Source organism: Artemia franciscana, chromosome 21 (genome assembly GCF_032884065.1).
Source record: "Artemia franciscana chromosome 21, ASM3288406v1, whole genome shotgun sequence".
Taxonomy (NCBI): domain Eukaryota; kingdom Metazoa; phylum Arthropoda; class Branchiopoda; order Anostraca; family Artemiidae; genus Artemia; species Artemia franciscana.
The window spans coordinates 3572062-3582957 of NC_088883.1; the positions used below are offsets into that span (position 1 = coordinate 3572062).

Consider the following 10896-nt stretch of genomic DNA (forward strand, 5'->3'; position numbering starts at 1 on the left):
GCGTTATGTTCCAGGTTCTAGGTCCAAGAGGTTGCAGGTTCGAACCTTAGCTAGGTAAAAACTACAAAAAAAATAAAAAGAAAAAACTAAAAACTAAAAAAACAAACAAAAAAACTAAAAAAAAGGTAAAAACTACAAAAAAACTAAAAAGAAAAAAAACTAAAAAGTAATAAAAAAACTAAAAAAGCTAAGAAACTAAAAAAACTAAAAAACAAAAAAAAGGAAAAAAGGAAAAAAACTGAAAAATAAAGCAGAAAAACAAAACTAAAAAAAATAAAACTAAAAAAAAACTAAAAAAGTAAAAACTAAAAAAAAACTAAAAAGAAAAAAGAAAAAAACTAAAAAAACTAAAAAAAAGGTAAAAACAAAAAAAACTAAAAAGAAAAAAAGGGGAAAAACACAAAAATTTATTTCATCATATACCAATTCAAAAACGAATGTATATACAGCCCGGGACACAAATGACGACCGGGACACAGGGAATATAAATGGCGACCGGGACACAGGGACACAACTACAACAGGGACGCCGGGGGGCACAGGGGGATATATAAATGACGACGGCGACACAGGGAATGTTCGATTAGCAATTACGATCAACAAAGCTCAAGGGCAATCATTAGTATCATGAGGTATAGATCTAAATACGGATTGTTTTTCCCATGGACAATTATATGTTGCATGTTCAAGAGTTGGTAAACCTGACAATATATTTATATGCACAGACAATGAGCAGCGAAGAATGTTGTATATTCGCAAGTTTTACGTAGTTAAAAACATATATATATATATATATCTATCTATATTCACAGGTGGGACACAGGGACACAACTACAATGGCGCGTAACTAATATGGCGCGTAACAACTAACGCGCGTGGGGGGGGGGGGGGGCTTGGGGGCAAGCCAAGTTCAAATTCACTGCGCCACCACAGGACAAAAATTGTCAGGTGTGGGGTTCGAACCCACGACCCCATATGAGGACCAGATCTTGAGTCGGGCGCCTTAACCACTCGGCCAACCTGACATAATATATATATATATATATATATATATATATATATATATATATATATATATATATATATATATATATATATATATATATATATATATATATATAATGAGTTGTCTGTGTGTGTGTGTGTCTGGGTCTGTCGGGTGACGTCATGTTTGTGTGTCGACTGACGTCATGAAGTTAGTTTTTGTCATTTTGTTATTACGGTGACGTCATTAAAGGTATTTAATATAATCGTTCAAAGACAAATTTTTAATTGTAAGAAGATCGTGGACGGAAAAACATTTAATTGTAAAATGACTATTTTAATTGTAAAATCTTCTATCTATCTATATATATAAAAATAAGTTGTCTGTGTGTGTGTGTGTGTCCAGTGACGTCATGTTTGTCGACTGACGTCATTATAAGGATTGAGCTGTATGCGTCATGAAGTTGTTTGTCGACTGACGTCATGTTTGTCAATCGATGAAATTACATACTGGGACACCGGGACACAAATGACGACCGGGACACAGGGAATATAATTGACGACCGGGAACCTCAAAGAGAAATTGCAGACTGGGACACCCGGACACAAATCACGACCAGGACACAGGTAATATAAATGACGACCAGGACACAGGGACACAACTACAACGGGGACGCCGGGGGCACAGGCGGGATATATAAATCACGACCGGGACACAGGGATTGTTCGAATAGAAATTACAGACCGGGAAACAAATGACGACAGGGACACCGGGAATATAAATGACGACCGGGACACTCAAAGAGAAATTACAAACTGGGAAACCGGGACACAAATGACGACCAGGACATAGGGACACATCATTAGAATAATGAGGTATAGATCTGAATACGGATTGTTTTTCCCACGGACAATTATATGTTGCATGTTCAAGAGTCAGTAAACCTGACAATCTAATTATATGCAACATATATATATATATATCTATCTGTATTCACAGTTGGGACACAGGGACTTAACTACAGTGGCGTGTAACTAATATGGCGCGTAACGACTTACGCGTGCGGGGGGGCTTGGGGAGGGGGGCGCTTAAAAAATTAGTTGTCCCAACTGTGTCCCACCTGTGATTAGATATATATATATATATATATATATATATATATATATATATATATGTTTTTAGCTAAGCAAAACATGCGAATATACAACATTCTTTGCTGTCCCATTGTCTATGCATATAAATAGATTGTCAGGTTTGCTGACTCTTGAACATGCAACATATAATTGTCCATGGGAAAAACAATCCGTATTCAGATTTATACCTCATTATTCTAATGATGTGTCCCTGTTTCCCGGTCGTCATTTATATTCCCTGTGTCCCGGTCGTCATTTGTGTCCCGGTGTCCCAGTTTGTAATTTCTCTTTGAGTGTCCCGGTCGTCATTTATATTCCCTGTGTCCCGGTGTCCCGGTCTGTAATTTCTATTCGAACAATCCCTGTGTCCCAGTCGTCATTTATATATCCCGCCTGTGCCCCCGGCGTCCCTGTTGTAGTTGTGTCCCACTCGTCATTTATATTCCCTGTGTCCCGGTCATGATTTGTGTCCGGGTGTCCCAGTCTGTAATTTCTCTTTGAGGTTCCCGGTCGTCATTTATATTCCCTGTGTCCCGTTCGTCATTTGTGTCCCGGTATGTAATTTCATCAGTTGACAAACATGACGTCAGTCGACAAACAACTTCATGACGCATACAGATCTATCCTTAAAATGACGTCAGTCGAAAACATGACGTCAGTCGACAAACAAACATGACGTCACCCGACATACCCAGACAGACAGACACACACAGACAACTTATTTTTACATATATAGAAGATATATGTATATATATATATATATATATATATATATATATATATATATATATATATATATATATATATATATATATATATATATATATATATATCTGTATTCACAGGTGGGACACTGGGACAAAACTACAATGGCGCGTAACTAATATGGCGCGTAACGACTTACGCGCGCGGGGGGGAGGGGTTGGGGGGTTGGCACGAAGCGCCCCACCAACTAGATGTTGGGGTGGCGCGAGGCGCCAACCCAACAGCTAGTATATATATATATATATATATATATATACTAGCTGTTGGGGTGGCGCTTCGCGCCACCCCAACACCTAGTTGGTGGGGCGCTTCGCGCCCCCCAAGCCCCCCCGCGCGCGTAAGTCGTTAGGCGCCATATTAGTTACGCGCCATTGTAGTTGTGTCCCTGTGTCCCACCTGTGAATATAGATAGATTTATATATGTGTTTCAAACTACGTAAAAATTGCGAATATACAACATTCTTGGCTTTCCCATTGTCTGTCCATATACAAAGCCGTATGTACTAATAATGACTTCATATGCAAACGCTCTTTTTACAAACAAACAAACATGCATACACACAACTCGTTTTTATATAGATAGATAGATAGATAGATACAATACAAATTAACTACGTAAAACTTGTGAATATACAACAGTCTTCGCTGTACCATTGTCTGTGCGTATAAATAGATTGTCAGGTTTACCGACCCTCAAAGATGCAACATACAATTGTACATTGGTAAAGCAATCTGTATTAAGATCTATACCGCATTTTTCTAGTGATTGCCCTTGAGCTTTGTTGATGGTGGTTGCAAATGCTAATCGAATTGGGAATTGCAATCTTTTAAATTGAAAAGGCAGATCTGTTGGAATCATGGGAATGCGAGGAATAAGAACAGCCTCACCCTCAAAAGGCCCTGTCAGGATTGTGGCCTCTATTAGGTTTTCCATTGTTTTTTTTACGGCAAGTCGAGTGCCATTGCAAAGCTTTGGTGGGTTTATATTTCTTAAAAGTATTATTGGTACGCCTATTTTTAGTTGTAGCACGTGTGGTGGAAACCCTGAAAGATCTATGGAATTTAAAAATTCAGATGGATAATTAACCGCTTCATTTGGTTCCAAAACTGTGTCGACTGACTTGTAAAGGACTGCCTGGTCTTGAATCTTGGTCAAAACAATATTGTTGATTTCGTGGACGTCTATATTTTTGGGTGCGAGAATCGCTCTTTCACTTAGCCATTTATTATTTTTATAATTTTTAGAATATTCGGAAATACTTTTTCAATCAATTCATTTTTGGACGTCACTAAATTACAGAAATCAGCAGGTAGTTGTATACGTCCTGAAATTGAGTCTACTGGGAGCTTTCCGTTTCCCATTGCCAGCAATTGATCTGAAAATGTTTGACCAGAGTCATCGTTTTGCAATCGGACACGCATATTTGTAGTTAATTTTAATGTTTTTACGTGTGCCCATAAATTAGAATTTTTCAGGCAAGCATTCATTTCGTCTGCAGGAGTTGATCTAGGTATTATAGGTAATGTTTGCCTGAAATCTCCCGCAAGCAATATTAAGGTGCTGCCAAAGGGTTTCGACTTCCCTCGCAAATCTTTCAAGCATTGATCCAGAGCCTCGAGCGATTTTTTGTGTGCCATTGTGCACTCATCCCAAATAATAAGTTTGCATTGCTGCAATACTTTACCCATCCCAGATGATTTGGAAATATTGCACGTGGGAGTTTCTGTAGAATGCAAGTTCAGAGGCAATTTCAAAGCGGAATGAGCAGTTCTTCCACCAGGCAGCAATGTTGCGGCTATTCCGGACGACGCAATTGCCAACGCTATATCATTTTTAGATCGAATTGATGCCAGAATCAGTTTTATCACAAACGTTTTACCAGTACCTCCTGGCGCATCCAAAAAGAAAATTTCTCCAACGTTGTTATCGACACAATGCATTATCGTATCATAAATGTCTTTTTGTTCCGACGTTAACTTGGAAATGTTATTTTGTACATACGACAATAGATCACTCGTACTGTAACTTTGTTCACGATCCAATTCTACACATGTCGAAACAGCAGCGATACGGTTAGGTGAAGGCATTCCCAAATCCTGAAGAGGTTTGTTTGCCATACTTATGCACAAATCTTCTATAACAACTAAAGTGTAGTTATAAATTTCTGATGTAAAATCAAAAGTCATGTCTGACGTCTCTAACTGTTTTCGATGAAGTATATCTTCGGACATTTTTGACTTATATTTTTCCCATAACTCTGTAGGAGCTGATGGAGAGCAAGTTGTTAAAATGATGCCAAACAATGCACGAATTTGACTTGGGGTTGACGTTTCGCACGCGTCATTGATGCAGTTATCCCAGTGTTGGTCATTCTCCAATAAATTCAGAGCTTGGCATGCAATACGGTAAGTGTCATGTATAGTACCATTTACAGTCCTCAAATACTCAAAGGATGTCGGACCGGGTACATTCACCAAAAGCAGGCGTAGAAAGAAGCATTCATGTTGATTGGGGTGAACGGTGTAGAGTCTTCCTATCGTGGTATCTTTGAAGATGGTAGGTTGGCCGTCGACTGACTTACCCTGTTTTCGACGTTCAAATACTTTATTTTTAGTATTCCACGTGTAATACGAAGGCACTTCAGTATACAGCAGTTTTTTTGCAAAAGAATCATTTTTGCAAAGCGAAAAAAAAGCTGTTAATGTTGTATCCGGTGGATTCAGGACTCTTTGTTGCACGTTGGTTTCCGTGAAATAAACACGTTGACCATTCTGTAAATGTACCGCTAAGTGAACAACAGCTGGACTACGTTCATGTATCGGAAATGAAAGAATTCGCCAAACAGCTTCATTACTGCTTATGTATCTTCCAGCCTGATATTCTACGATTTCATCGAAATCTTTGATTTCGGACTGCAAGCCAAAAACTGCCATGTCACTGCCTTTGTTGACGTATTTACATATGTATTTGATTGCCTTTACGGAGTTACAGTATTCAACGTTTATGTGTGCATTAAAGGTTTTTGATAATAATGGGGAATATGGAACAACCCACTGGTTATCTACTTCGATGGTGGTACCGTTACGCTTCTTTATTATTGCTGTTTTACCGCCATCTTCAGTAGATCTTCTTCTATATTGTGGGTAACCATCATTGCCAGTAATTGTTTTGGGTACTAAAAGTCGAGGATATTGCTTTGTGCACCTTCCTTTGGCCATGCATGGTGAATTTTCGTTCAGTGCACCGCAAGGTCCATGTATCATATTTTTTACAATAATATCATGTAACCCATTATCGACATTTTTATCAGGTATTTCAGCGAAAATCACATCATCAATTTCGTTTGAAGTAATTTTTTTATGTAGCCAGATTAGTATATGTGCGTGTGGCAAACCTCGTTTTTGCCATTCCACTGAGTACATCCAGCATCGCACTGACCCAAACACTTCATGTTTTACAAGGTAGTTTATCAGTGATTTCAACTTTTGCCGGAAGACACGTGCCGTAATGTCATGCCTATGAACCGCCGATTGTCCTTGAAGTAAAAGCTGCAGTATCTCGTCCCAAGATTGATTACATGTAAATGTAATAAATAAATCTGGACGACCATAGAGACGAACATACGCAATAGCATCTTGAGCATATTCATGCATATGACGGGGACTGCCAGCATATGACGAAGGTAAAATTGTTAATCTTCCAACGTTTGTGGTATTACCGTCATTTATAACTGCATCTCGCAAATGAATGTATTGTTCAGAGCGGAGCTTGGTCTGATTCAGGCGGATATATAGCAAACGTTCTGATTCAATTTTAGCATACATATCCACGACAAATTGGTGAAACAATTCACGGCATTTTAAAATATAATTTTCTTCATCCTGCCGAATCATTAGTCTATTGGAATAATAATGCATTGCACTGCATTTCTTATTCATTTCTTTGTTAGTGGCTGGATTCATCAATTTAATATTAAAGTGATAGCCGTCGGCTCCATCCCAAAAAATGATAGGATATTGTAGGGCATCGTAGCATCGATGAGTTTCAGCAATTCTTAACAACTGAGCGTTTCGCTTATGTAGAATAATATATCGAGGTAAAAACTGATCACCGACCATAACGATTGCCACTTCGTCGATAGTCGGAGCATTGTATCTACGCACATGTTGGCCAGGAGGCGTTTTGTCAGCGGAAATAACAATTCTATGAGTATCAGTAGGCATCAAATCGATGGCTGTTTTGAACAGACGCACTAAATTATTATTTTCGTGGAAAAGATGTTGCAATTGGGAAACGATTGTCCTTTCAACGTTGGGAGAAATTTCGCAACGTGCATTCAATTCAGAATTTCTATCACTGATGAAGTACAATTGTAAAAATTTATGATTCTCGCCTGAGAATAGTAGAAGGGACCCTGCTTTATGATAAATTTGCCCTTTTACTTTGAAAGTAGACATAAATTGATCTGGATTTTCGATTTGGGCTCCAAACGACGTCATTTGGAAACAGAGTTGTATTGTCTGATTTTTGACAAAAAACGCTTAGATTCTGACGTAGTTCCAGTAAGGAAAGTCTTCAATGGCTCTGGTGGTGCAGCCAATAGAGGAAGTTTAACTTTTCCTGAGGCGCAACACATTCCCATTGTTTCACCATTGAATTTCAAGGCCTTGCAATAGGGACAAATTTTAGACATTGTCCCGATTTGAACACATCTACTCAAGCTATAATCATCGACTGGGTTGTACCTGAATGCCAGGCGATAACTTTCAGATTGCTCTGATTCCTCGGCACGCTTTCTTTTCTTACTTTCTCTATCAGCAGCAAGCCTGATTTCTTGCTGTTCTTGTGATTCCTCGGCACGCTTTCTTTTCTTACTTTATCTATCAGCAGCAAGCCTGATTTCTTGCTGTTCTTGTAATTCCTCGGCACGCCTTCTTTTTTCACATTCTCTTTTAGCAGCAAGTCTGCTTCTGCGTTGCTCTGGTAGTTCCTCGGCATGCTTTCTGTTCTTTCTTTCTCTATCAGCCTCAAGCCTGTTTCCCTGCTGGTCTTTTGATTTCTCGGCACGCCTTCTTTTTTCACTTTCTCTTTTAGCAGCAAGTCTGCTTCTGCGTTGCTCTGGTAGTTCCTCGGCATGCTTTCTGTTCTTTCTTTCTCTATCAGCCTCAAGCCTGTTTCCCTGCTGGTCTTTTGATTCCTCGGCACGCCTTCTTTTTTCACTTTCTCTTTTAGCAGCAAGTCTGCTTTCGCGTTGCTCTGGTAGTTCCTCGGCACGCTTTCTTTTCTGACTTTCTCTATCAGCAGCAAGTTTTTTGGCATAGACTCTTTGAGCATCTTCATCAGTCATTGTAAACTTAAACATTAATAGATTTCTACGCGAACATATGTCTTATATAACTTGAATGACGTCACCTTCAAAGCAAAAATGACGGCAACTAATTTCATGACGTCAGCCGAAACATGACGTCACCTGATCCATAGATCCACAGACAGACAGTTGCCTGGTAGTTCGCGCCACCCCAACACCTAGTTATTGGGGGCGCTTTGCGCCCCCCCCCCCCCCAAGCCCCCCCGCGCGCGTAAATCGTTACGCGCCATAATAGTTACGCGCCATTGTAGTTGTGTCCCTATGTCCCACCTGTGAATATAGATATATATATATATATATATATGGTTTTAACTACGTAAAACTTGCGAATATACAACATTCTTTGCTGTCCCATTGTCTTTGCATATAAATAGATTGTCAGGTTTACCGACTCTTGAACATGCAACATATAATGGTCCATGGGAAAACAATCTGTATTCAGATCTATACCTCATGATTCTAATGATTGCCCTTGAGCTTTGTTGCTGGTGATTGCTAATCGACCATTCCCTGTCCCGGTGTCCCGGTCGTCATTTATATCCCCCTGTTTCCCCCGGTGTCCCCGTTGTAGTTGTGTCCCTGTGTCCCGGTCGTCATTTATATTCCCTGTGTCCTGGTCGTCATTTGTATCCCGGTGTCCCGGTCTGTATATACATTCGTTTTTTAGTTTTGTTTTTCTCCTTTATTTTTTTCCTTTTTTTTTCTTTTTTAGTTTATTTAGATTTTTAGTTTTTTTATTAGTTTTTAGTTTTTTTTTTCTTTTTAGTTTTTTTGTAGTTTTTACCTTCTTTTTAGTTTTGTTAGTTTTTTTTTTTACTATGTCCTGGTCGTCATTTATACTCCCTGTGTCCCGGTGCTTTGTTGATTGCTAATCGAACATTCCTTTTGTCCTTTTTTTCTTTTTAGTTTTTTATTGGTTTTTACCTTTATTTTAGCTTATTTTTCAGTTTTTTCCTTTTTTTTAGTTTTTTTTTTATTTTTTATTTTTTTTAGGTTTTTAACTTTTTTTAGTTTTTTTAGTTTTTTAGCTTTTTTACTTTTTTTATTAGTTTTTAGTTTTTTTTGTAGTTTTTGCTTTTTTTTAAGTTTTGTTTTTCTCCTTTATTTTTTTCCTTTTTTTTTCTTTTTTAGTTTATTTAGATTTTTAGATTTTTTAGTTCTTTTATTAGTTTTTAGTTTTTTTTTCTTTTTAGTTTTTTTGTAGTTTTTACCTTCTTTTTAGTTTTGTTAGTTTTTTTTTTTACTTATGTCCTGGTCGTCATTTATACTCCCTGTGTCCCGGTGCTTTGTTGATTGCTAATCGAACATTCCTTTTGTCCTGGTTGCTTTCTCTTTGAGTGTCGTCATTTATTTTTTTCTTTTTTAGTTCTTTTAGTTTTTACCTTTGTTAGTTTTTTTTAGTTTTTTAGATGAAAATTTTTTTTAGTTTTTTCCTTTTTTCTTTTTAGTTTTTTATTTGTTTTTACCTTTATTTTAGCTTATTTTTCAGTTTTTTCCTTTTTTTTAGTTTTTTTTTTATTTTTTATTTTTTTAGTTTTTTACCTTTTTTTAGTTTTTTTAGTTTTTTTAGTTTTTTAGCTTTTTTACTTTTTTTATTAGTTTTTAGTTTTTTTTGTAGTTTTTGCCTTTTTTTTAGTTTTTTCAGTTTTTTTTAGTTTTTTATTGGTTTTTACCTTTATTTTAGCTTATTTTTCAGTTTTTTCCTTTTTTTTTAGTTTTTTTTTAGTTTTTAGTTTTTTTAGTTTTTTAACTTTTTTTAGTTTTTTAGTTTTTTTAGTTTTTTAGCTTTTTTATTTTTTTTTATTAGTTTTTAGTTTTTTTTTGTAGTTTTTGCCTTTTTTTAGTTTTTTTAGTTTTTTAGCTTTTTTATTAGTTTTTAGTTTTTTTTGTAGTTTTTGCCTTTTTTAGTTTTTTTAGTTTTTTAGCTTTTTTATTTTTTTTATTAGTTTTTAGTTTTTTTTTGTAGTTTTTGCCTTTTTTTTAGTTTTTTCAGTTTTGACGTCACCTGATCCAGTTTTTTCAGGTGAAGTCACCTGATCCATCCACAGATCCACAAACAGACAACTTATTTTTATATATTTAGATATATAGATTTTTATATATATAGATACAGTTTCTTCTTTAGTTTTTTTTTTCTTTTTTAGTTTTTTCGTTTTTTAGTTTCTTCTTTTTATTGATTTGTTTTCTTCAATTTGTCAATGTTCATTCTAACATTGACACTTGGAAAAATCTTTACGTGCCAAGCATGCTAAAGCTCCAACAATTTATATTAAACCTCAAATTTGGGGTATCTGTTTTAAGGTTTTCGAATTACTTTAATCTATTGTCAAAATATATTGAAATATTTGTGCAATTCCCAGTTTTTTTTTTTTAGTTTTTTCTTTTTTTTTAGTTTTTTAGCTTTTTTAGTTTTTTTTTAGTTTTTATCTTTTTTATTTTTTTAGGTTTTTTCTTTTTAGGTTTTTTCTTTTTTAATTTTTTTAATTTTTAATTTTTAGTTTTTTCTTTTTAGTTTTTTTTTTTAGTTATTCCATTTTTCTTTTTTCGAATTACTTTAATCTATTGTCAAAATATTTCGAAATATTTATGCAATTTCCAGTTTTTACATTCTAGTTTGTTTTCTTTTTTATATATAGAAGATATAA

At 35.9% G+C, this 10896-nt stretch overlaps 1 non-coding gene across 1 annotated transcript; it reads right to left on the reverse strand.

The window, feature by feature from the left end:
• Nucleotides 1–941: 941 nt before the first annotated feature.
• Nucleotides 942–1024, reverse strand: Trnal-caa (transfer RNA leucine (anticodon CAA)). Its single transcript has one exon. It is a non-coding gene; the product is annotated as a tRNA-Leu (tRNA).
• Between the last annotated feature and the right edge of the window lie 9872 nt (nucleotides 1025–10896).